Source organism: Erinaceus europaeus, chromosome 5, assembly GCF_950295315.1.
Source record: "Erinaceus europaeus chromosome 5, mEriEur2.1, whole genome shotgun sequence".
NCBI classification, from domain to species: Eukaryota; Metazoa; Chordata; class Mammalia; order Eulipotyphla; family Erinaceidae; genus Erinaceus; species Erinaceus europaeus.
Window position 1 is genome coordinate 40,255,088 of NC_080166.1, and position 27,535 is coordinate 40,282,622.

Here is a 27,535-nt window from a genome sequence, read left to right on the forward strand (position 1 = left end):
TGATCCTATTAGTAACTGTAGCGAGAGCTGTGTGCTTGATGGGTGGCAATAGTAAACCCTCTGCATAGACCCAAGATTTTGCCACCCCTTCCCCAAAGCCTCCTAGGCAAAATTAGTACAGTTCCTGCTGTCTGCCATTTGGTCCTTAGTTGGAAGGGCAGTGTCAGGCTGTATGGATGCAGATCCCTACCACTCCCACCATTTCTGGACCCAAAGCTTCTCTCCCCACAGAGTCCTCATTGACTCCCATTTTCCCTAATCATCTAATCATCTAATCATCTGGTCTTTGCTCACTGTGTGAGGTCCTGTGTCCCGAGAAGCTGCAGCACCCAGCACTTACCTCAGTGCTGACTGCTTCATCTGAAGGGTTGATCAGGACCACAGTCTCTAAAATGTCACTTCGGTGATGAAGGATCTTTTGTCCTGCAGGCACAAAAACAGACAAAAGAGAAGACCATGAGCATTTCCTGATTAAATCAGCCTTGCCTGCTACAGGGACAGCAGAGGAATTTTTGCCTCTGACATGGTGCAGACTTGTGATTCTCTACTCTTTTGCAAAGACAAAGGGTGTCATTAAACAAGAGAATGTGGATGCAGGCAGGTCACTTCCGGAGCTGGACCCACATGGTCTGGGGACCTTTGCACTCCCACAACCCTCTGCTTTTGCAGCTGTTGGTCAGGCTGCTTCGGTGCCTTGATGACAGGTTTTCATGTGAGACGGGGTAGATGCCAGGAAAATTCAACCAGGCCTCTTGACATTTCTTTTCTCATGGTAATTGAAGATGTTTCTCCCTTCTGGTGAGAACAGTGCTGAGATTAGTTGGGAACCTGTGGAATGAATGACAGCCAGAAACTCCAGCTCACAATTACCCACCAACTGCCTGAAGCAGGCCTGCGGTCTGTTGAGGGATTTGTTAATTGTCCACTTGCTCTTGGAAAACCAGAGAAACTGAGCAAGTGAAAAGTAGAGAGCAACTCTCCTTCTGGATGGGGTGGTGAAACAAGCCACACTGATGGAAAGCCCTTCAAGGAAGACTGACATTCTGTACATCTTATGTCTCCACACCCATGGCTTTCCATCTCTTAGAGGTCTTAGGGATATTCTGTGGCTGGAACCATCTCCATTAAGAAGCTGATTGAGGTCAACAAAGCCCATTCTTCCTTGGACAATGAAGAGGAAGTGATTAGGCAGATGGATGGCCAGAAGGGTTGATCCATGCTCTCTCTGCCAGTCATTAAGGGGCAGAGAAAGGAATGACCCCTCCAACATGTGATTGGGAGGGTAGATGAGAGCATGCCTGCTGAGTGGAAGGAGAAGGAACTTGGGTAACAGAAAGAAACAGAGCTGTATCTGAGGGAAACAAACACAAACAAGAGAAAGGTTGAAAATGTCATTGTTTCCATGAAGATGGCCAGGTGTTTCTTCAAAAAGATAAAATCACTGGAGCTGGGCAGTGGTGCACCCAGTAGAGTGCACAGATTGCAACTCATCATGACTGAGGACCTGGGTTCAAGCCCCTCATCACCACCTGCAGGGAGGTAGCGTCATAAGCAGTCTTTTTTTCTTTCCCTCACTCTGTTTCTCATTCAAAAAAAATGAAAAATGGAAAAACTGGCTGCTTGGAATGGTGGAACCCTTCATGGGTCCCAGCAGTGGTCCCAGCAATGACCCTGGGGGGAAAATATAAATAAATAAAAATAAATAAAATAAAATAAAATCGCCATACTATCTAGATATTCTAACAATAGATAGGTTAAAAGAAGCAGGGAATTAAATAGACATTTGGTGTCAATGGTCACTGGAGAAGTATTTGCTATAGCTAAAAGATAGATAACATATAGATAATAATGAACATATAGATAACAATCTATATGTTCATCCATGGGTGATGGGATTTAAAAAAAATGGTCATGCATGTACCTTGGTTTGAGTACCCCAGCCAGCAACGTGAGAGTGCTTCCACAGGTAAAGAATCACAAGTGGTGGTGTGATGTTACAGTGTCTCTCTTTCTCTCTGTCTCTCTCATGCTCCATCTCTGTCTCCCACCATCGAGTAATAATATAATATATAATAATTATGATAATAATTAATAATATATTATATAATAATAGTAATAATAATTATGATAATAACAGTGCTCCTGTACATGGTGTAGTCATGAAGGTGTGAGTCAGCTGTAATAACCCTAGTGAAAAAATAAACAAGTAAAATATGGCTTATATATAAATATATATGTGAAATATGATCTATTATTCAGTCATAAAAAAGAAATGAAGCAAAGAGAACTTTGGGGTCCAGGTACACAATGATATTGTACCCATGTGTCAATGTAGACCATTAGCCCCCTCAAAAAAAAAGGGTGAAAAATAAAAATAAAATGGTTGTTTAAGACCTTTAATAGCTAAAAAGAAAAAAATGAAGCACTGATACATGCAACAACATAGAACTTTGAAAACATTAAACTTTCTGAAATAAATCTGACACAAAAAGAGAAATACTATAGATTGAGAGGGGAAATTGGAAATAACTAGTGGCTATGAGATGAGGGGATGTGGAGTGTTTACTGCACCCACAGTTTATATTTGGGTTGATGGAAAAGCTTTGGGACTAGGGTTGATGGTTGCACAATACAGTTTATGCAGAAGCCATTGAATTGTACATTAAAAGTAGTTGAATGATCCTTGGTCCACACTCCCAGACAGATAATGAATAGGAAAGCTATCAAGGGAAGGGATGGGCTGCAGAGTTCTGGTGGTGGGATCTGTGTAGAGTTGTATTCCTCTTATCCTATGGTTTTGTCAGTGTTTCCTTTTTATAAATAAAAATTAAAAAAAATAATAATTTAAAAAAGTAGTTGAAATGGGAAACTTTAGCATATATATAGGTATGGCCAGCACTTTAAAAGATTAACAGTCTGGGCGGGGAGAAAAAAAAAAAAAGATTAACAGTGTAACATACTTAAAACTACTGAACGTTATACTTTAGGTGAATAAATTGTATGGTAAACAAATTGCATTTAATTAAGAGGTTAAAAAAGTAGCCCAACTGAGAAAGCTGTGGTATATATACACAATGGAATACTATGCAGCTATCAAAAACAATGAACCCACCTTCTCTGACCCATCTTGGACAGAGCTAGAAGGAATTATGTTAAGTGAACTAAGCCAGAAAGATAAAGATGAGTATGGGATGATCCCACTCATCAACAGAAGCTAAGAAGATCTGAAAGGGAAACTAAAAGCAGGACCTGATCAAATTGTAAGTAGGGCACCAAAGTAAAAACCCAGTGGTGAGGGGTAGACATGCAGCTTCCTGGGCTAGTGGGGGGTGGGAGTGGGCGGGAGGGATGGGTCACAGTCCTTTGGTGGTGGGAATGGTGTTTATCTACACTCCTAGCAAAATGTAGACATATAAATCAGTAGTTAATTAATATGAGAGGGGGGAAATCAATTGTATGTCTCAAAGTTTCTCAAAAGACAAACTGAATCTTTTTAATATATAGGCTATGTATTTGATATGCGGACTCTCTCAAAAGCCTAGACCAAGTAGATTAGAAGCATCCAATAGCACAGCTATATACAAGATACTGGATACTGTACAGCAAACCATAACAAAGGGACTTTTCAAAGTTAACCCAATTAACAAATAATGTGATGATAATATTAACTATCGATTGTCTTTTTGAACCCTAAAACAGCAGGAATCTCACATCTCCACTATAGAGCCCCTACTTCCCCCAGTCCTGGAACCCTTGGATAGGGCCCACTTTCCCGTATGCATCTCCCAATCCAAACCAAATAATATTGCATCTGCCGATCACAACCTAACCAACGCAACGATTGCCACCTCAACATGCTTCACCTCAGACTGTATCCAGAGACTTCACGTGTGGAATGACAACCCTTCAGCTTCATTACTCAGGTGAGACCTTTCCTTTTATAGTACACTCTAATTTCATCTCAGGTAGTTCACTTTCTAACAAAGTCCCATAACCTAGATATACACCAGTTTCTGTGAGAGAGAGCTTATGTGCACACGTATCCATAAACTACTGCAAAATATATACCTGAAAGCAGAAGTACACTAGAGTTTGCAGTGAGTACCTCCCTAACACTTCCTCTCCACTATTCCATGCTTGGGATCCATGATTGCTCAACAAATTGTTTGGCTTCATATGTTAACTCTCTTTTCAATCACCAGGTTCCAGATGCCACCAGGATGCTGGCCAGGCTTCCCTGGATTGAAGACCCCACCAATGTGTCCTGGAGCTCAGCTTCCCCAGAGACACACCTTACTAGGGAAAGAGAGAGGCAGACTGGGAGTATGGACCGACCAGTCAACACCCATGTTCAGCGGGGAAGCAATTACAGAAGCCAGACCTTCTATCTTCTGCAACCCTCAACGACCCTGGGTCCATGCTCCCAGAGGGATAGAGAATGGGAAAGCTATCATGGGAGGGGGTGGGTTATGGGGATTGGGTGGTGGGAATTGTGTGGAGTTGTACCCCTCCTACCTTATGTTTTTGTTCATTAATCCTTTCTTAAATAAAAAATTAAAAAGAAAAAAAAAGTAGCCCAAGATACAGTTTCATTTGAATTTTTTCCATTTATATCATTAACAGTCAGAAGTATTATGGAAGGAGCAACATGTTGGGACTGGTAAGAGAGCTCACATGGGCAGGAGCCTGCTTTGCCATGTGTGTGACCCATGCTCTAGACATTAGCATCATCAGGAAGCACTAGAACAGCAGGGCAAACTTGTTTGCTCTAGTGTTTCTCCCTACCTCTGTCTCATACCTCTGCTGGGTAAAGCCCAAACAATGACAAATCAATAATAGAAATAATAGTGATGATGAAGTAAAGAAACCAATAAAAAAAACAACACATGTTGAAATACCCACATTGCCATTATCAAGCCTGTTCTCCATTGTTGTTGTTGTTTTTTAATTTCCTATCAGAAACATTTAGCAGTGACTGGGAGGTGGCAGTGGCAGGACTTGGGCTCTAGCTCTAGAGTCATCTACTGGCACCAGGAAAGTCATGATGCATTTTTGACTAGAAACACATGGGGGGGGGGTTAGATAACATAATGATTATGCAAAGAGACTCATACCTGAGGCTGGAAAGCCCATGTTTTATCCCCCACACCACCATAAACAAGAGCTGAGCAGTGCTCTGGTTAAAAGAATAAAATAGAAAATAAATCTGAAAAAAATGATTAAAAAAAACCCAGCAAAATATACCATGACATTTCCAACAACCCAATGTTTCATTGATCTCTGGTGCTAATAACTAGGGCCAAGACTTGGGAAAACACCAACTTGGAAGAACACCAACTGCCAGAGATAAATCCAAAGAAATGGAGGCAAATGTGTATACCAAGAGACCAGAAAGCTTTAAGAGGAAGAGATTTGGCAAAAAGAAAATGGAACAGAACATTCAGATAAAAGAAGGTAAAAGTGACTTACTCCAAATCCCTCCAAATGAACAAACTCTCAAACAGAATCATGCCACACAATTTGAGTAGGCACGACTCAAGAAAAAGAATTCACCAAGCCACAAGAAAGAGCATCTACTGACTACGTATGCCAAAGTCTGCCACTTGTGGGACACTGCTGATAGCCTTGGCCAGCTTTACTTTTTCACAAGCACATGTATTTACAACTAAAGTAAAAGAACATCAAATTGGATCAACAAATGGCAAAATGAGAAAGCAGCCTAATACAGAAAAACATCCTCTCTTCAGATCCATCCACATGTGACTTCAACAAAGACTTTGGGATATCCAAAGGCACTGAGGTGACAAAATTAAGCAAAGAAAACTGCTTTAAGCCCAAGAAGGCATACACATTCACGCCCCAGATGAAGCTTTTGATGTGATTGTCTTCAGCAGGCAAAGCAACAGTGGAATGTCAACGTATGGCTGCCATCAGGACTGTATTCAGGCAAGGAGGCTTGAGCAAATTTCACAGAAGCAGCTCCCTCCCCAAGACATGACAAAGATTTCAGAGCCCCTTTCTTTCCTCAGTGCTTTGCCATGCCCTGCCATGCATACCACACCCTCAGAAACATATATCTTAGCAGTAACAGTGCAGCACTGCACTAGGTTTTGCCCACATAGCCCTTCCCCAGATAGTCAGCAAGGAGGAACAAGGAAGCAGGTAGGTTTCTTACCATTCACAAATGGTCCCTTTCCTCTTGAGCTTATCACTTGCAAACAAAACAAACCATGTAAGGGTGGCCGTTTCCCTCTAGCCTCCCAAGTCACTTTTCTGGACCTGTTGGCTCAGAAATTCAACTGGGGATGTTCTATTTGTTCATCTTTGGAAATAGTGACAGCAATGACACAGACATGCACCAAGACACCATGGCTGCTCCTTCAACAAAAGCCTTTTTATAGGATTGGATTTGAATGAAGGAGGGGATTGAGAGAGAGAGAGAGAGAGAGAGGCTTCAAGGTCCTCACAAGGGAAGGCTGGACAGATTTTTGTCCATGGCAACGTAACCAGGGGTGGGGCCTTCCTGGCATCTGGCAAGCCTAGGGTCTGCAGGAGGAGCTGGAGAGCCTATCCCCACTCTAGGATGGAGTGGGGTGGGGGATGCTGGTTTTCCTGGTGGCAGGCAGCTCACAAAGTGGCATGTTTGGGAAATGTTTCACACTGGGAAACAGGCCAGGCATTCTGAGGAGAGGCCACCACCCTCTTGTGCAAGGTTTCATTCAGTTCCTTCAGAAAAGAAGTCCCAGGAAAGACAAGCAATCCAATTGTTCTCTCTCCTCTCTCTCTCTCTCTCTTTCTCTCTCTCCTCTTCCTCCTCTCTCTTTCTAATTATAGTATGAATCCTCTAGACACAGCTCATAGTGAAATCATTTCACCACCCAGATGAATAACTCTTCTCTACATTGTTCAGAAGGGACAAAAAAAAGTAGGATCTTGCGATACAATGACGGTGTCACTTACTGCCTTGACAAAAAAAAAAATGTCTTTTAGGGCTTCCTCAGTAGTTGTGGAGGCTCAGCCTGGGTACTGGGGGCAGGGAGGAAGCTGGTCATTGGACAAAAAAAGGGGTCAGCTCCACCTTAGAATCCAAAGAGTCTGAGGACCCCCTCAAGCATGGGGTCCTTGCAGACAATGAGGCTTTTGTCCATTCTCAAGGCTATGCTTGATACTTCAGTAAACCTGCAGTTTTCAGTTATTGCTAGGACTACTTTTTTTCCTGTTTTGAAAATCTGATTCGTAAGATCTGTATCTTTTATTGATGTGCTGTTTTAGTGGTATATGCTTTACTACATCCAGGTGACTTTGAAAGCATGTAAAGCAAAATGTTATTTTCTAGGCATAAATTTGAAAGGGGATTTCCCAGAAAGTTGAATATTCATCTAGATACAAAGAAACACAGCCCCTCCCCCTCAATTTAGTAAGAGATAGATCATGGCTGATTTCTAAGACTCCTACTATGGAGGCACAGTTACAACTAAACACTATAATGCTTGAACCTTTTCTCTTGTGCACCACTGGTCCTTCTCTTCCACACAATTCTACACATTTGTGCAGAATTTAGTGAGCTAGGAAGTTATAACAACTCTGCTGTGGCTGAGTCAATTCTCCTAACAGTCTGGTCCAGGCAGGCAGCTACTTAGCAAAATCATCTAGAACAAAGGGAGAGAATGCTGGGCCTGAAGTCACAGATGTGCTAAGAGATGGGGACAATGCTTGATGAAAATAGTAACGAGGGGGCTGGGTGGTGGCACACCTGGTTTTGACAGCACACGTTACAATGTGCAAGGACCCAGGTTCAGGCCCCCAGTCCCCATCTGCAGGGCGAAAGCTTTGCAAGTGGTGAAGCAGTACTACAGGTGTCTCTCTGTCTGCTTCCCTATCTCCCACTTCCCTCTTGATTTATGGCTGTCTCTATCCAATAAATAGAGATAATAATAATAAAAAACAGTAATGAGTAATACTAACACCTTGTAAATGGTCTCTAAGAGGACAAAACCTCTATCTTGTGAATGGATATTTCATTTTTATTTCCATCAGTGATAACAACCCATAACTTTATTCCTACAACTTCCTTTAGACATGCTGGAAAAAACATTCTAGAAGTGGAAATTGAAGGAGAAAGCTTTGGATATGTATTCAATATGAAAAGAAGCAGATGAAAAGAATCACATGCTACTGATATGGATGGGCAGGAGTGGAAGCAAGAGGTGAGAAGGAGAACCCTGTGCCCGCCCCTCTGCCCCTAACTCTACCCACTCCCACTGCTTTCCAGTTCTTACCCACTGACTCACTCCTCTGTTACTTTATCTGGTAAAAAAACAACACTGTATTGTTTTTGGAAAAGGCTTTTGAAATTGCTTCCTTGTAGTCTGGGAGGTGGCGTAGTAGATAGAGCATTGAACTCTCAATCATGAGGGCCTGAGTTCAGTCCCCAGTAGCACATGTACCAGAGTGATGTCTGGTTCTTTCTCTACTATCTTTCTCATGAATACATAAATAAATTCTTTAAAAAAAAATTGCTTCCAGTGTGAAGAAGCATTCTAGAGTTCATAAGAGAAATAAATGTGTGAGGGAAAAGAACTGGGATTATTTAATGAAAGGTAAGGTCTGCTAGATTAGGAGAAGGCCACAGCACAAACGCCTTGCTATTAAAGTCTGTCTTCAGGGCCTGCAAGTAGCTCTTGGACATGTGCACAACCTAGGTTCAAGCCTGGCCCCCACCACTGCCATTTACTTTTATTTTATTATTTTTTTTTATCAGAGCACTACTTAATTCTTATTTATGGTGGTATGGGGGACTTTGAACTTGGGACTTAGGATATTCAGGCATGAGTCTCTTTGCATAACAATTACACTATCCTGCTCTCTTTGGCCCTAATAATAATAAAAAATAAAGTCTGTTTTCACTGGGAGAAAAGAGTGACAAAAAAAAGGGAGAAATAACATCAATGGGCATTATTGAACTCTAACTCTTTACTAAAGCAGATGTTGGGGGAAGAAACATTTCACCTCCAACCCTATGTGCAAAAAAAGCCCACTCCAGTGTGCATTCATCTAAGTGGATGAAAGCAAGATAAGATGTGAACTACACTTAATGTAGGAACTAACAGTAATGACCAACATCTTTCAGCAGTGTTTTTGTTTTTGTTTGTTTAAATTTGGAATAACAACCAGACCTTCTTTTTGTAGGAACCCAGGTAGTAATGCAGAGCAAATGCACTAAGAAGTAGGAGAAGTCTGAAGAGAAAGGGAGCTGGAATGGAGGGAGAGGACACACTCTTACTAATTCTTTTCCAGCACAGCCCTCACAGACGTCTTTCTCACAACTAACCCTTGGGCACAGAGCAGGCCCTGGTCCAGACCCATCCTGGATGAAGGAACTCTCCTATCACAGAGAGAGGCAAGACACCATTTAGGCAGGAAGCCTCACAAGTAGCATTGTACCCAAGAGCTTCACAGTGCTTCTCCTAGTATACCTCATCATTTCTTTCTGTTCTTTCCTTTTCTATAATTAAATCATCCATTACATTTATTTATTGATTTATTTATATTGGGGATTAATGGTTATCTACATATTATTGGTAAATAACAGTTGTTGGTACATGCATAAAATTTCTCAGTTTTCTGCAAACACTCTCACCCTCAGTCTAGGTCCCCCTCCACCATCTTGTACCCCCTTTACCCCCAAAGTCTTTTACTTTGGTGCAATATAGCAAACCCAGTCCAAGTTCTGCTTTGTGTTTCCCTTTCTGTTCTTATTTCTCAACTTGTGTTTATAAGTGAAATCACTCCATTTATATCCTTCTCTTTCTGGTTTATCTCACTTAATATGATTTCTTCAAGCTCCGTTCACAATACCACCTCATCATTCTAAATAAGAAAAACAAGAAGGGAGGTAGGAGGGATCACAAGGTAAGAGTAGTCAGCAAGGCCACCACTAGCAAAGACCTCTCCTAGTGCTCCAGTAAGAGGACACAGAGGAAGGAGATGAGAGGAGCAGCCTGCCCCACAGAAACCTCCCGCTTTCACTGGGATGAGAAATTACCTCAGGACTGAGAAAGAAGGTGACTGATCCACCTGGGTCAAAAAGTACCTCAAGATGAGGCTAAGACGTGGAACTGGGGAGAATCTACCTCAGGACCACAACAGAGTTCAGCACAAAAAAAAGCAGTAAACCTTAAGTGGGCCAAGTGCCTGAGCATTTTTTGAAGTTTTTGTTTTAATTTTCCCTTTTGTTGCCCTTTTTTTTAATTATTATTATTGTTGTAATTGATGTCATCATTGTTGGATAGGACAGAGAGAAATGGAGAGAGGAGGGGAAGACAGAGGGGGGAGAGAAAGATAGACACCTGCAGACCTATTTCATCACCTATGAAGCAACTCCCCTGCAGGTGGGGAGCTGGGGGCTCGAACCGGGATCCTTAGTTGGTCCTTGCGCTTAGCGCCACCTGCGTTTAACCCGCTGCTCTACCACCCGACTCCCTCAAAGTATTTTTTTATCTGTTAGGTGGTAAGTGTTTAATCCTCATAACATTCCTATGAATGAAATGAAAACAAATATGAGCATCCTTTTCATGGAGGAAGAAGCTGAGGCCTACCCACTTGCCTAAAGCCTCCTAGACAGCATGGAGACCCAGAGTCAAGTTCCACCTGGTCACTCAGGATCAAGGCTGTGAGGTGACTCTTTTTCTTAATCTTATCCTGACCTACTCTTGTCCAAAATAAAGCTTTTCAAATTGTGAAGCCACAATTCTCAAAGAGAAGTGCACATGTAGCCTGGATCAAGTCTGGTCAGCCAGCATCTGAGTCCTCAGCCCTTTCCAGCATGGCAAACTGCCTCCTACTCACACCCCAGGCCCAACCCCCTCTTTGTTCTGAACAATCAAAACCCAGTTCTGATATTCCTGGAAATATTTCTTTTTTTTTATGGTAATTCTTTTCTGTTGCAAATATATATATATTTTTTGCACTTCTAAATTTGCATCATTTGATGTTTGTACCTTTGCATCATATCTTCAACTTTTCTGTGTTTTTTTTTAAGATAAGAGAATAAGAATTCAAATTCCATTATCGCCAAATTCAGGAGTCTTCATAAATGATTTTAAAAATTTAATTTAGTTGATAATTGCTTGGGCATAACAACTTTTTCAAAAAGCACCTGAAATATCTCTCATATCATATTACAGAGAATTTAATTATTATAGAATGCCATCAAAATTTTTCTCTGCATTTCCTAGACTTAGTCATTTTCTCAAAGACTTCTTTTTTTTAATTAGTGATTTAACAATGTTTTACAGATTACAAGATTTCAAGGGCATAATTTCTCACTCACATACGGAGTCTGTGTGAGTTAACACTCCACAAGAGTTCTAACCACCCCCGACTTCCCATAAAGTTCCCACCCACAGTTCTCATAAAGTTCAAGAGACAGTTTGTTACCACTATTTTTTCAAGTTAATTTGCTTTAGTCATCTAAATTCCACATATGAGCAAAACTATATCTGATAGTTGTCCTTTACCTCTACATATTTCTCTTAGCATAATCACCCCCAGTTCCATCCATTTTGTCCTAAAGAACACAGTTTCAATTTTTCCACTTTTAAAAAATTTACTTATAATGATAACTATATAATATAAATATAATTATATGAAATTATCATCATTATTATTGCCATCAAGTTATCACTGTATATACACTTTAAATCTACTGCTTCCAGTGCCCATTTCCCGACCCCTTTTTTTTCTCCCTTTCTTTTTACTTGATAGGACAGAGGAAAATTGAGAGTAGAAAGGGAGATAGAGGAGAGAAATAGATAGAAGCCCACAGCACTGCTTTACTGCTCATGGAGCTTCCCCGCTGCAGGTGGGCAGTGGGAGTTTGAACCCAGATCCTTGCATATGGTAGCGTGTATACTCAGCAGGATGTGCCCACCTGACCCCCACAATATCATCTTTATTTATTTATTTTTAACTCATAAAATTATCTTTATTGATTTATTGGATAGAGACAGCCAGAAATCAAGACAGATGTGGGAGGTAGAGAGGGAGAGAGAAAGAGAGACACCTGTAGACCTGCTTCATCACTTGCAAAGCTTTCCCACTGCAGGTACGGACCAAGGGCTCAAACCCAGGTTCTTGTGCACTGCAACATATGCACTCAATCAGGTGAGCCACCACCCAGGCCCCCATCATCTTTTTTTAAATTGCTGCGTTGTATTCCATTGAATATATGTCCTGTAAATCCTTTAGTAATCTGTCATTGGGCATTTTGATTGCTTCTATTCCCTGGAAATTGTGAAAAAGTAGCTATGAACATAATGGTGTGTATGTCCTTTCAAATTAGTGCTTTTATGCCCTTTGAATTTATGTCTAGGAATGCTGTTGCTGAAGATTTAATTCTTTTTTGTTGTTGCTGTCATTATTTGGTTTGATTCTTCATGTGTCTACCTTTAACATAATCTTCTCTTGGATTATTTGGCATCTTCTGTTGTATGTTTCCCTGAACTTTACATAAGATAAGCAAACACACAGACAAACTTCAAGACTTCTAAGATGCTTTCTATTTTAAACATGTTCACTGCAGGCAAATGAAATCTGAGCTCTAGAGTTACAGGAGCCCTTGTTCCTAGTGGCAGCAGGAACCTCACTTTATACTTTTCATTGTTCATAAAAGGTGCAGAGCTTGTGTGTGTGTGTGTGTGTGTGTGTGTGTGTGTGTGTGGGAAGGGAGGGCATGCCTTAGGACGATAGGTGGGACTCCTTTTTCAGGGAACTTACTGCACCCTCTTGGTAAATTCTCTCCTTTGGCCTTTTCTCTTACCTAATCCCATTCTCTTAGTATTTGGTTGCCAAAGGCACCTCCTGTGCACAAATAAACTGTTCTATTTGTGGGGAAGTGCTAAAATGATAACTACATTGTCTTTCCTTTGTGATGTGCCTCATGACTTACACAATCTTTTTATTTATGTGTAATCTCATTAGTGTGCCACAAAGATCAATTGCTATAATTATGTATTTTTTTTAACAGATCGGATGAAGCAGTGTTGTGGTCTTTCTTCTTTCTCTGTTTCTCCCATTCTTCCTATTTAAAGGGAAGAGTGAGCTTGGTTTTGAGGTCCCTGTGGGAGAATCTAGTAGCTCTATCTAAAAAGGTTGGCAGAAATGAGGACCTGATGTTTAGGTGGTAGGTGATGCCAGAAGCAAAGATTTGGGACACATCAACATAGTTTAAGTGGTACTCTTGGAGAACTTAGAAAAACCTATAGCTGAGGGTAGTCCTAACTTGTACCTCTGCAGTGGAGAGTCTGAGCAGAATATTCCACAGTGTTAAATAACCCAATAATAACCCATGCCTGCCCTTCAAAATATATTTACTTTAACCAACACATCCACTGATTGGCCAAGGGCATGGTTTTATTTTCTGTCTAGAAGACACCTGCCTGCTGGGGGAAAAGACTAGGTTTAGTAGGCCTGACAATCACCTAAGGAACTTGATAGAAACACCCACTGACATGCCTACCCTCAGAAGGCCTGATTCAAAAGCAGGTGTGGGGTTAGGGCTTTGTGATCTCAGATGATTCCGGGAGCTTTGTGGTTACTTTAGGAAACAACAGCATGCATGTGTAATTAATCAAACATTGTAAGTGGCCTTATTTAAACTAATCCTCACATTGTTTTTATGGTTACTACCCTAAAGCCTGAACACATTGCTAGAATTATTTCCTGTGGCAGTAAGTATAATCATTAAAGGTTCAAACCATTTTCCTCAGTAAATATTGATTTTCTGAAGCATTTGACAATTTTATCTGACATTTAATTTTCCATCAAAATCTAGGGAAATGGTTGATCATAGCTGTCATTTTCCAGAACCAAATCATCACAATATTCACTTTCAGAGTCAGCTAAATTAAAACAAAAATCAAGGGGACATGGCTAAGTGCACATGGGGCGAAGCACAAGGACCTGTATTAGGATCCCAGTTTGAGCTCCTGGCTCCCCACTTGCATTGGGGGGTCGCTTCATAGGTGGTGAAGCAGGTCTGTAGGTGTCTGTGTTTTTCTCCCTCTCTGTCTTCCCCTCCTCTCTCAATTTCTCTCTGTCCTATCCAACAACAGCAATAATGGCAACAGCAATAACAACAACATGGAGAATATGGCATCCAGGAGCACTAGATTCATAGTGCAGGCACCAAGCCCCCAGCGATAACCCTAGAGGCAAAAAAAAAAAAAAAAAAAAAAATCAAGACCTGAGAAATGGCTCAGCAGGTCACAAGTTCATGCCTTACCACACATAAGAGCACCATGGACAGCACCAATGATGAAACAGTGCTTTGTTATTTTTCTCCTTTTCTTTCTCTAAAAATAGGTAGTAAAAACTGAGCTGGGGTTCAAGAAGTTAGTACAAACATGCTCTTGAGAAAATCTCCAGATATAAGGGCCAGGTGGTGGCATACCTGACTGAGTAAATACTTTACTAAACAAGAAGATCCAGGTTTGAGTCTTTCTCCTCACTTGCAGAGATGCTTCATAAGTGATGAAACAGGTCTGCAGATGTCTGTCTTTCTTTACCCCTCTCTATCAGCCCCTGCTCTCTCAATTTCTCTATGTAGAAAGAAAAAAAGAAAAGGGGGGAAGGCTGCCAGGAGTGGTGGATTCCTAGGGTGATCACTGAGTCTTGGGGTAATCCTGGTGGCAAGAAAAAAAATCTCCAGATTTTAAAATCTGTGTGAAGTACCAAGTTCTTATTAGGAAATCAGAGTTCTCAGCCTGCAAGGTGGTACAGTAGATAAAGTATTAGACTCTCAAACATAAGGTCCTGGGTTTGATTCCCACCATCTCATGTTCCACAGTAATGTTCTGGTTCTCTCTTTTTATAAATAAATCTTTTATTTATTTTTTTAAGATTTTACTTATTTATTAATGAGAAAGATAGGAGAGAAAGAAAGAACCGGACATCACTCTGGTACATATGCTGCTGGGGATTGAACTCAAGACCTCATGCTTAAGAGTCCGATGCTTTATTCATTGCGCCACCTTCCAGAGCACAATAAATAAATCTTTAAAAAGAAAATTTTGAAGGCAAATATCATTTTCTTTATGCTCATGTTGGCACTGTTTTTCAATATATCTGTTCTCTTGGAATATACATACAGTTATATACACACACATTGAACAAGTTGACAGTAAAAATACTAACATCCGGTTCCACTACATGTCCTCTGTCAAAATTCCAGGCATAACAGAAAGATCACTTGACTTCCCAGGCTGTCACTGAGAAGGTAGGCAGTTGAGAGGGATATCCCCAGGTTTGAGCTGGCAAGGTTGACTTGATTTAAACTCAGCCATCAGCAAAATGCAAGTACTCAAAGTTATGGATGGGAACAGCAGGAGCCAAGCCAACCTGAGCCTTGAGGGGTATTGGTGGAGCAGCAGATGGGATACCACCTGGATATGGGCAGTGTCTGACCAGTTTTCTGTGGTTCAGCAAGCCAGTAATGGGGAGCTTTTTTTTTTTTGAGGTTTTGCTTCTAGTTAAAAAAAAAAAAAGAGGTGGGAGCTAGCATAATGGTTATGCAAAAAACTCTCATGCCCGAAGCTCCAAAGTTTTGAGTCCAGTCTCCTGCACCATCATAAGCCAGAGCTGAGCAGTGCTCTGGTTAAAATAAAAAAAAACTAAAACTAAAAAAAAAAAAAAAAAAAAAAAAAAAACAACGAAACTCAGGGGCTGGACAGTGGTGGCACACAGGTAGAGTGCACACAGAGGACCGAGGTTCAAACCTGGAATCCCCATGTGCAGGAGTGAAGCTTCATGAATAGTGAAACAGTGTTGCAGTTTCTTTTTCCCTCTCCTTTCCCCTACTCCATTTCTCTCTATATTTTTTTAAGGCTATCTGGAACCGTGGATCTATGGTGCAGGCACTGAACCCCAGTGATAACTCTGGTGTCAATAAAAATTTCAATTAATCAATTTCATACTATGGGACAGATGTTACCAAGAAAAAAAAATCACAAGTAGGAAATCATACTCTTCTGCTCATTTATTTTCCAGCAGGCATGATAGAAAAGGAAGGTGCTGATTTAGCAGAACACTAAGCCATTTTATGAAGTTGGAGCCCATGTTTCTCTTTATTCTTTACTCACTTGTTTTTCTGTAATGCTTATACTTCACCATTTCTGCCTTGCCTTTGGGGTTTCAGAGCTTTTCAACTGAGCCTTTCCAAAGGAAAAAGAAAAAAAAAAAAAGATCATATAGCAATTAGCATACATTATGTGTCTGTAACTGCAGCTACTCTGCAGTGTGAACAGACAAGCTACCCTATTTTGTCTTCCAAAGTTCCTGAACTTCCCCATCGGGCTCACAGCCTGCCATTTAACAACCTGAGGTCCGTCCCCACCCCCCTCCTTGTTCAGCTTTCAGCTTTTGTTGCCATCACAAAGATCTGCTAGCTTCACTGGCTTGAGTCATTTAATGAGGTTTTAATTCAGTCTTGGTTCTGGAATCCCACCAACCACAGATAAGTATATTTTCTCTTAGACCTTACAGAAGAACAGTCACATAGACAAGCCACATCACTGTTGGACTTTTATGGGGAGGGTTCTCTAGGGCTTCAAGTTACCACAAAGGCTTGCTGGTTAGGTTCAAGGAAACTAAGGGAGATGAGGGAGAAATGGACTCATTTCTGGGTGCAAGGAAGCAATTTTAGGGAGTAAACACTATTCAGTATGACAATACCTTAATCCAGCAGAGGAGAAGGGAGAACTAGACCACACTGAATGCTTTTTGAGTCAACATTAATATATTTTTTTTCTTTTTACCGGAGCACTGATCAACTCTGGGTTGTGGTGGTGTGGGGGATTGAACCTTAGACTTTAGATCCTCAAGTATGAGAATCTCTTTGTATAACCATTATGTTATCTACCTCTGCTCTTTTTCTTCTTCTTTTAAAAATTTTTAAATCTTTATTTATTTACTGAGTAGAGACAGCCAGAAATTGAGAGGGAAAGGGGTGACAGAGAGGGGAAGAGAGACAGAAAGATACCTACAACACTGCTTCACCTCTCAAAGCTTTCTTCCTACAGGTAGGGGCTGGGGGCTTGAATCTGGGTCCCTGTGCATTTTAACATATGTGCTCAACCAGGTGAGCCACCACCTGGCCGCCACTGCCTCCTCCTCCTCCTTCTACTTTTTTTTTGTTGTTGTTGTTGATTACGGAGGCTTCCCTGTTCCAGGATGACTTTTTCAGATAGAAAGACAGAGACAGAGAGAAAGACATCACAGCACCAAAGCTTCCTTCATTAGGGTGAGGGCCAGGGTCAAACCTAACAAAGCAAGTATAATATCCAAGTAAGCTATCTTGTCAGTCCCTAAATGATATACATCTTTAAAAATTATTTTGCATAGAGACAGAGAAAAGTTGAGAGGGAAGAGTGAGATGGAGGGAGGGAGGGAGGGAAGGAGAGAGAGAGAGAGAGAGAGAGAGAGAGAGAGAGAGAGAGATAGATAGAGAGGGAAACCAACAGTACTACTTCACTGTTTGTGAAGTTCCCCTTTTTCAGGTGGGGATTAGAGGATTGAACCTGGATCCTTGTGCATGTTAACAAATGTGCTTTACCAGGTGTGCCACTTCCAGGGTCCATGACATAAATTTTTACAAACAAGTGCTGAGAATATAGTCCAGGGCCCTGCAATTCCCCTCTCAGTGTACTTCTAGTAGCTTCTGTTTCCCTCTCAAATGTTGGAAAAGAATCACCATGATGTCCTTGCTTCCCTGGACTCAAATGAAAGAGCATGAAACTCAAGAGGGAGGATCTGTACAAACCACAGAAATTATTACTCTAGAAGAAAAGGCTCTGAGACAAAGTACTGGGGCATAGCTCATAAACTATGTAGTATTTTCTGCATCAGCCAAACCACAGCCAGAGTGTTGAGTCTGTTCTCTACCTGGTCTTCTGAGTTTCTACATTGGTCATTCCCTCTGCAGAATATGCATTCTCTCCTATATGCTTGGCTGCTTCTGATTGGCCTCTCAGTTCCAGGAAAGACATCAATTCCTTAAGGTAGTCTTCCCTGAAGGGACTGTCCCCAGTCAGATGCTGTTTACAAAACCTCCCTGAGCTGCCACCCTCAACCCTGCTGTGGCCAGCACCCAGTGCCCATTCTGCTGTTAGGTTTCAAGCTAGAATCTGGTGCTTCTATTCCAGCCTTTAGGTTCATGATTAGTCAACAATTTGGCTTTATATGTTAACTCTTCTTTCCGCCACCAGGTTCCAGATGCTAACATGATGCCAACTGGACTTCCCTGGACAGACAACCCCACCAATGTGTCCTGGAGCTCCGATTCCCCAGAACCCCACCCCATTAGGGAAAGAGAGAGGCAGGCTGGGAGTATGGATCAACCTGTCAATGGCCATGTTCATTGGGGAAGCAATTATAGAAGCCAGACCTTCCACCTTCTGCATCCCACAATGACCTTGGGTCCACACTCCCAGAGGGTTAAAGAATAGGAAAGCTATCAAGGGAGGGGATGGGATGCGGAGTTCTGGTGGCGGGAACTGTGTGGAGTTGTATCCCTCTAATCCTATGGTTTTGTCAGTGTTTCCTTTATATATATATATATAAAGTGTTTCCTTTATATATATATATATATATATATATATATATATATATATATATATATAAAGAATCTGATGCTTGCTTAGAGATGAATGTATGGCATTTATTTATTATTCGTCAGTGGAGATGACTACAAAAAATACCCTCTTTAACTGATATTGCAGTTTGAGGTTTCAAAAAAAGGGAAGTAAAATTGACTCAATAAATAAAATTGACTGAATTGCAACACCTAAAAAGAGGCTTTGCTAGTGAGATGGACAGAAACAGAAATTGATTTACACTAAAAGCTGTGGTCAGACAGTTTTAAATAGCAGCATAAACACAGCTTCCATGAGCTATGATTCTCCCTATTCACCAAATACCTGGGAACAAGTTGCCAAAAGTACTTGCTTTAATCTAGTCATTAAATAAATTACTATGTTTTACCTATAAATTTAGGTTTTAAATCCAATCAACTGACAGTCTAAGCATTTAAAATTAAGCATTTAAAATTAAGCCACATTTCCAATGACAGGCTGAATAAGGTGGGTTATCTTGTGAAGTAGTGAGCATGAGGACAAGAAACTAGAGGCTACTGGTCTGTTTTTCAGCAATTCTGGAATGTTGGTTACTCGTCCTAAGTCCTAATGGAAGTACAAGAAGTACTTGTTAAAATTTCATGTGGCTGGGTCTGATTTAGACCTACTGAAAAAAATTATCAGAGCCAGAGTAACGTGTGATTTAGAAGTTCCTGTGGTGGTAACTCTGACCACTAGATAGATTTGGGAACCTTAGTTACAGAGAGTGTTCTCAGGTGATGTGGAGATCTAGCTCCCTAAAAGGTTGATGGTGGAAAAGGATCTAAGCTGGAGATGGAAATGTTTTGCAAACACTTGTCACAGGGAGATTAGATTATACCACTGTGTCAACAACTGTACTGTAATCCATTAACCCATAATAAAGAAAGAAAATAAACATTTTTAAAAGTTTTTCTTGCAATCCCTTTCAATTGTAAATTTCACAGACAGAACCTGGTGGTGGTTGAGTGCACACATTACCATATACAAGGACCCAGGTTCAAGCCCCAGACCCCACCAGCAGAAGGAAAGCGTCACTAGTGGTGAAACAGTGTTGCATGTGTCTTCTCCTTCTCTCTCTCTCCTTTCCCTTTCAATTTCTTGCTGTCCTATCAAATAAATAAATAAAAATAAAAATGGAAATAAATATATTTCAGTAACTTACTTATTTTTAGCATAATGAGTAAATCCTCCAAGGCAGTTCTCTTCTTTTTAATGTTTATTTATTTACTTATTCTCTTTTGTTGCCTTGTTTTATGGTTATTATTGTTGTTTTTGATGTCATCGTTGTTGGGTATAACAGAGAGAAATGAAGAGAGGGGGAGGAGACAGAGAGGGGAAGAGAAAGACACCTGCAGACCTGCTTCACCGCTTGTGAAGTGACTCCCCTGCAGGTAGGAGGAGGTTGAACTGGATCCTTACGCTGGTCCTTGTGCTTTGAATCACCTGTGCTTAACCCGCTGCACTACCACCCAACTTCCAGAAGTTCTCTTCTTACCAACATATCAACATAGTGATCTCTAGGATTGAAATATGACACAATCCAGGGCCAGGCACCTGGTTAAGTACACACATTACAGTGCACAAGGACCCAGGTTCAAGCTCTGGTCCCTACCTACAGGGGGAAAGCTTTATAAGTGGTAAAACAGTGCTGCAGGTATCTCTCTGTCTCTTTCCCTTTCTATCACACTCTCCCTTGTCAATAAATTTCTCTCTTTCTCTATCCAATAATAAATAATGTTAAAAAAAGAAATAAAAAAGAAATATGACACAACCCTAGGGGGCTTTCTCAACTTATAAAGTTATCCTGTGGTTTTGTCAATGTTTCCTTTTTATAAATAAAAATTTTTTAAAAAGAAAGTAGGAAAAGAAAGAGGTGATCTTCAACAATGAAAGAGACTTCTAGTAGGAGGCATAAGTAAAATAGCTAATGGAAAGGGACCAGAAGTCAGTGTGAAAACAAGAGTGTCTTGTGTTATTAAATGACAGATGTAATGCAATCCACCAAATAGTGACAGCACAATGGTCATGGCATGGCCCAAAGACCTGTGGGGTGGAGGTAGGAGTCAGCAAGAACAGGCTGGCCCTACCTTCTAAGCACATACTCACACTCTGGTAGGAAAGATAATGTGCTTCAGGCAGGACAAAAGAAAGGCATGGAGGTAACTGGAAAGATTAGGAAGACTTACACTTAAGATAGCATCTAGAACTGACAAGATAGCTCACTAGATAGTGCATCTGCTTTGTCATCCATACAATCCAGGTTTGTGCCTGGCATCTACGAGACTGGAAGAAGCTTCAGTGTTGTGGTGGCTTTTCCTTTCTCCCCATCTCTCTCTAAGAATGCTAGCTTGTAGTAAAGCCCAGTAATAGCAGCAATATATAAATATACATGTATATGTGTATACATGTATACATATATTATATGTGTGTGTGTGTGTGTGTGTGTGTGTGTGTGTGTGTGTAAAATGAAACAAAGTTTTGAACAGGGAAGCCCAAGCCCTGAGATAAGGTGACTCAGTTCAATTAGAAGACTGAAAGTCTGACTTAGGTTTATAGAAATATGAAATTACATAACTCTATTCCAAATCTATTTTACAGATTAAAAACATGAAGCTTCTCAGGCAGGAAGTTTGCACTGGATAAAGCACTCGACTGGACCAGTCAACGCCCATGTTCAGCAGGGAAGCAATTACAGAAGCCAGACCTTCTACCTTCTGCAACCCACAATGACCCTGGGTCCATGCTCCCAGAGGGATGGAGAATGGGAAAGCTATCAGGGGAGGGGGTGGGTTATGGAGATTGGGTGGTGGGAATTGTGTGGAGTTGTACCCCTCCTACCCTATGGTTTTGTTAATTAATCCTTTCTTAAATTAAAAAAAAAAAAAGCACTCGACTGGCAGGTACATGATCCTGAATTCAATCCTTGCCACTGCACATGCTTTGATCCTCTCTCTCACTAGTATCACCCTCACCCCTTGGCATTAAGTAAAACCAGAAGTCAAGCTGGGGTATGACACTTTTCCCCCCTTCAGAAGACTGCTGCAGGGGTTGGGTAGTGGCACACTTGGCAGAGCACATGTGTCGCCATATGCAAAGATTCTGTTTCATGCCCCAACCCCATCTGCAGGGGAAAGCTTCACAAGAGGTCTCTTTCTCTTTTGCTCTCCCTCTTTCATTCTCAATCTTTCTCTGTCTCTATGAAAAAATGAGAGAGAGAGAGAGAGAGAGAGAGAGAGAGAGAGAGAGGGAGAAATAGATGGTGGTAGTCAGGATCAGTGAATTGCTCATATAAGCATTAAGGCCCTAGCCCCAGGGATAACCCTGGTAGGAGTAAAATAAATAATACAAATAAACAAAGTGGTGCATCTAGTAAAGAATATGTGTTATGATGCTCAAGGACCCAGGCTCAAGGCCCTGGTTCCCACCTGCAGGAGAAAAGCTTCACAAACAGTAAAGCAGTGCTGCAAGTGTCTCTCTCTCTTCTTGTCTATCTCCCCCTTCTGTCTTGTACAGGGTCCTTGCACTTAGTACTATGTATGCTTAACTAGGTATGCCACCTGTCTTGATTTCTGTCTTGATCCAATAAATAAGTAAATACTGGGGCCAGGCGGTGGCACACCTGGTTAAGTGCTCAAATTACAATGTGCAAGGACCTGCGTTCAAGGCCCAGGTATCCGCCTGCAGGAGGAAAGCTTCACAAGTTGTAAAGCAGGTCCACAGGTGTCTCTCTGTCCCCCTCCCTCCCTATCTTCCCCTCTGCTCTCAATTTCTCTATCCAATAATTAATAAATCTAAAATAAATAAAAATACACAAAAATAAAAAACACTGCAGAGGCTGAAGTTGCTCCTCCAGGGCCTTATGACCTCACTGCTCGCTCTGTGATTAGATGCCCCATCCCCTTTCCTGAGCTCTATCACACAGGAGTATTCCACTAAGTGATAACATTTCAACTGACATGAAATATGTCTTTATTTATTAATCTAGATATATCTCAGATTCCTTACTAGACGTGAAAGATGGGTCATAAGAGAAACAGTTTAAAGTTCAATTCTTAGGTTACCTGTTTGAATCAGTGGTAGTGAAAACATGGAAACGCATCCATTTAGGCTAAGACTTAGTCACAGATCCTCCCCTTCTTTTTATTTATTTATATAATTTTTATTTATAAAATGGAAATATTGAGAAGACCATAGGATAAAAGGGGCAAATTTTGGTCCTGAAATTACATCCTCCCCTTCTTTCAGATAAGAGGTAGACTAGAAAACATAACTGCCTTATTTACAAAATTGCTTAGAGCAGAAGCAGGAACCTCTTAATTTGAGACTGTCCACCAAGTCTCCTTTAGGCTTTGCTTTTACAGCCTTCAGAGACCCTTGTGGCAAACTCTAAATGATGGATGAAATGAACATCCTCATGAGCTGTACTGGAACACTTTAAACCAGATGGCACAATCACCCCTAAGCATACTCACTGTGCTGTGATTAATATTCTACCCGGGAGCACCTGCAAAACTTAAAAGTTCCAAACAGAATGAGGAGTGACTTTATTTTCTTTTCTTTCCTTTTCTTTTCTTTTCTTTTCTTTTCTTTTCTTTTCTTTTCTTTCCTTTCTTTCTTTCTTTCTTTCTCTTTCTCCCTTTCTCTCTCTTTCTTTCTCTCTCTCTCTCTCTCTCTCTTTCTTTCTTTCTTTCTTTCTTTCTTTCTTTCTTTCTTTCTTTCTTTCTTTCTTTCTTTCTTTGTTTCTCCTTTCTCTCATCATCACTGGGCCTTGGTACAGGCACTATGAATACACAGCTCCCTGTGGCCACTCCCCACACACTATTTTATTTGATAGGCTAGTTAGAAATTGAGAGGAGAGGGGGAGATATAGTGGGAGAGAGAAAGATCAGACACTTGCAGATCTGCTTCTACCACCTGTGAGGCTTCTACCCTTCAGGGGAGGAGCAGGGACTCAAACCTGGGTCTTTATGCATGACAATGTGTACACTCAATTTGCTGCACCACTTTTTTGCCCAATAGTAAGTTAATGACAATAATTTTATATTTACTAAATCTCAATTACTATAGCTCAACTATGTGAGTTCCTTCACAATGGATATAAACAGACAATACTATGGGCTCTGCTCAAGTAACAGATTAAAAAGGCAATAAGAATTATGTGATCACCCTTACACTTCTTCAGAAATATGTTATAAGCGTGACTTTAAAGTAGTACATGCAACTATGGGAATAAGGCAATATGCTGTTTATAAAGAGCTATTTCCTTCTGGGTTTTGTTGACTTCCTTTTTTTTTTTTTTGAAGTTCTTTCTTTCTTTAAATTCATTTATTGGGAAATTAATGTTTTACATTCAACAGTAAACACAATAGTTTGTACGTGCTATTAACTTCCTTTTTTATAGGATGTTTTCCTGATAGTTTATTTTTACCTCTCTGCCAAGAAGAAAGAGAGGGAAAAAATGTTTGTTTGTTTGTTTCTTTCTTTCTTTCTTTCTTCCTTTCTTTCTTTCTTTCTTTCTTTCTTTCTCTCTCTCCCTTTCTCTTTCTTTCTTTCTCTCTCTCTCCCTTTCTCTTTCTTTCTTTCTTTCTTTCTTTCTTTCTTTCTTTCTTTCTTTCTTTCTTTCTTCTTTCTTCTTTTCTTCTTTTCATAATGCTGGTCCCAGTGAGGGTCATGTCCTTGTTCACAGAATGATAGGCCTTGGGCACCAGAGTGAGGTCTCTGCCTGGGTTATAAGATAAGATGCTGCTAACAGTGCTCTTTCTAACTCAAAGGCTCATAAGTTTTCTCAACCAGTTGTCCATTCTGATTTTTTCAGAACCAATTTCCCCCACACACCATTAACAGACCCTTGGTGTGAGTTGTGGGTACAGAAATTCTTAGAGGTAGAAGTCAGGAGCTTTACTCTGACTCCTCACTGACGATAACCTCCCCTGTCTGCCCATCTACCAGACTCCTGGATGTTGCGGCAGGGGCAAGGGATGGGGGGAGGTCGAGAGAGAAACAATATGTTCTCTGTAGGGCTATTGTGTTAACTGGGGCTCTGCTTACTGTTCACACAAGGGAATTATGAAGTTAAGCAAGTAGCCCATATTCTCCAATTTTTCTGGCCTGAGCTATCTCTGGCTTGAGCAATCTGCATCTAGACACACTCACCCAGTCTGGTATTACTTCAGGCCCAGAACCAATGGATATTTAATTTAAGTCCATGGTCAGTATAACCTGTTCTTAAAAAAATCTCAAGGGAAAATTACTACACAATAACCTACAGCAAGTCACATAAAGGATTCTAGATGGTGAAGTGGAGAGGGTGAGGATCCTACTATCTTTGCCTGTTCTTCATCCTCAGAGAATTAAGAGATTTCTTACAAGTCTTTCTGATGGTGCCTATGTGCCTACTATAAGGGATAAGACTAGCCCTACTCACTCCAAGCAGACTGATATATTTTAGAACAAAATACATGATGCTACTGAATTGATAAAAGAGAGATTAATAAATATAGATAGATAGGTAGAACAATTAGCCTTGAGAACATTTATGAACTCTTTTCCCTGGAAGCTACTGAGGAAAAAACAAAAAAAAAAAGGAAGAACTCATTTCCAAACAGTGTAATGAGCCAGACTATTCCCAACCTACACTCAATTCTGAGACAATAGTCATAGTTGCAGAAATAACTTCAGCTACTTCTAGCCTAGCAAAATAAACATGGTTCAAAGAAAAGTATAGCATAGTGTAAGATCTGATATTACCACTCTTGGTTAACCATTAAAGATGTTATTAACTTTGAAAAATAAATGGGGAGTGACTGAAGGAGTTTTTATGTTTTTTGGGTTTTATTTGGGGAGCATTTTTAGTTCTAGACATACCCAATTCTATCCATCCCTAATCCTAAATAACTTTCTCCTTCCTGCTGCCCTGCTCTTATCTAGGCTCAAAGTGAAAGTAACAACACAAAGGATATCTCCATGGGTAAGACATCTCCCATTACCTCCTCCACAAAATGTAATACAGCATCACATTTTGCCTCTAGAGGACAGCATAAAAGTGAAGACAGAATAGCTATATTATTCACAATAGCCAAAGAGTGGAATCAGCCTAAATACCCATTATCAGATGACTGGCTAAAGAAGTTATGGGATATATGTTCCATGGAATACTACTCTGCAATAAAAACTATGGTATTGTGTCCTTTGGGACAAAATAGATGGAACTGGAGGTGATTATGTTTAGCAAATTAAGTAAAGAAATAAAAGGCAAAGAGAGAGGGAAAGAGAGAGAGAGAGAGAAGCAGGAAGCAGGAACACTGGTTCTAAGGCTTGTGAAAACTACAGTAGTTATCTTTAGGAGGTGGGGGGGGTAAGGATACAGTGGCAGGTGTGGTATGGAACTGTATACTGTAATCTTACAACTTCATAACTCACTGTTAATCACAAATGCAAAAAATGATGAAAAAAGTGAAGATAGTAAATAAAAAGAAAGTGAGTCTAATTTTTATGGGACCCTACCTATGACAAGACGACACATTATTTCATGTGAAAGGAGGCCACACGTGCCCCATGTCTTAAGTCTAAATAACCATGAGTAAGACCTGGCTCTCACTCTATTCAAATTGCTCCCCATAAAATCAGACTTAGATTCATATGAATATAGTATGAATTCTTTTTAAAAAACTTTTTATTATCTTTATTTATTTATTGGATAGAGACAGCCAGAAATTGATAGGAAGGGGTAAGTTGAGAGGGAGAAAAACAGAGATACCTGCAGCATTGTTTCACCACTTGCAGCTTTCCCCCTGCAGGTGGGGTCCTGGGGCTTGAAGCCCAATCCTTACACACTGTAAGGTACACTCAACCAGGTGTGTCACCACTGGGGCCCCAAATTTAGTGTGAACTCTAAAGCTCTTTGTCTTCCTTCTTGAACCTTAAATGTTTGTTGGTATGCTTCTAGTTCTGCTTTTGGGATCCCTTCTGTTACATTGCTTGACGTTGTGGTCTATTTACATGATCATTCTGTTACATTGGTTTGGTCACTCCCCCTGCCTCCCAGAGATTTTGGTTTAGTCCTTGCCTTTTTGCACTTCTTGCTTCTCCCCGCCCCCATCCTATATACTTCCTGGGTTCCTGACTCTTCCACCAGAGGAGAGAGATGGAGGACAGATTGTGTGGTGATTAGATTAGATTAGTTTTTTGAACCATTCGCTCATGAATAAAGAAATACTGCTTCTCTGCTCAGCTTTGTGTCCCTGGTCATCTGTCTCCCACCACGAAGCTAGCCCGGCACACTGGCGCCCTGAACTTTGACTGACAAATGTTCTTTTCGTTATTGTCATCATTGAATACCTAGAAGACTTCTTTAAAAATCTATCAATGCCAACTTTCAATAACCATTAAACAAACCTAGAAGGCACTTCTTTCAGTATAGAAACTAAATCATTCACATAGCAGTGCTACCCACCAACACTTTCTCCTAAACTGCTTCACCAGATGAGTCTAAGAACAAAAACAGCTTGAGTACATTCTATTACCTCAGTTTTACAATGTCATCTTCCTTTTTCACAACCACTGAGCTTTGAATCTCATTTGGAAAACCACCAACATTTCAAGTTGTCATTAATTTACAAATCAGTACACTGGTGATTCTTTCTGAATTAGTCATCTTAAATTCACATTACTTGAAAACATTCCCCCTGTGTATCCATTGATGCTAGCTCTAAGGAAGTCCACTCACAAGTCCTTCTCTTTGTTCTTTCCAATTGTTGCAGCCATGCAAATAGTTGTATGAAATTATGACAAGAATTAAGGTTCATTTAGTTTTACACTAGCACACAACAGCATGTCTGATTATAAGAATTCCATGGGGGCCAGGC

The 27,535-nt window shown here is 40.6% G+C and overlaps 1 protein-coding gene across 1 annotated transcript in view; it reads right to left on the reverse strand.

The window, feature by feature from the left end:
* Positions 1-27,535, reverse strand: part of MAP1B (microtubule associated protein 1B) — a 119,769-nt gene that overhangs the window by 33,546 nt on the left and 58,688 nt on the right. Inside the window, exon 2 of the mRNA XM_060191227.1 lies at positions 341-423. The gene's annotated coding sequence lies outside the window, so the exon portion shown is untranslated. The remainder of the gene's footprint in view (positions 1-340; positions 424-27,535) is intronic.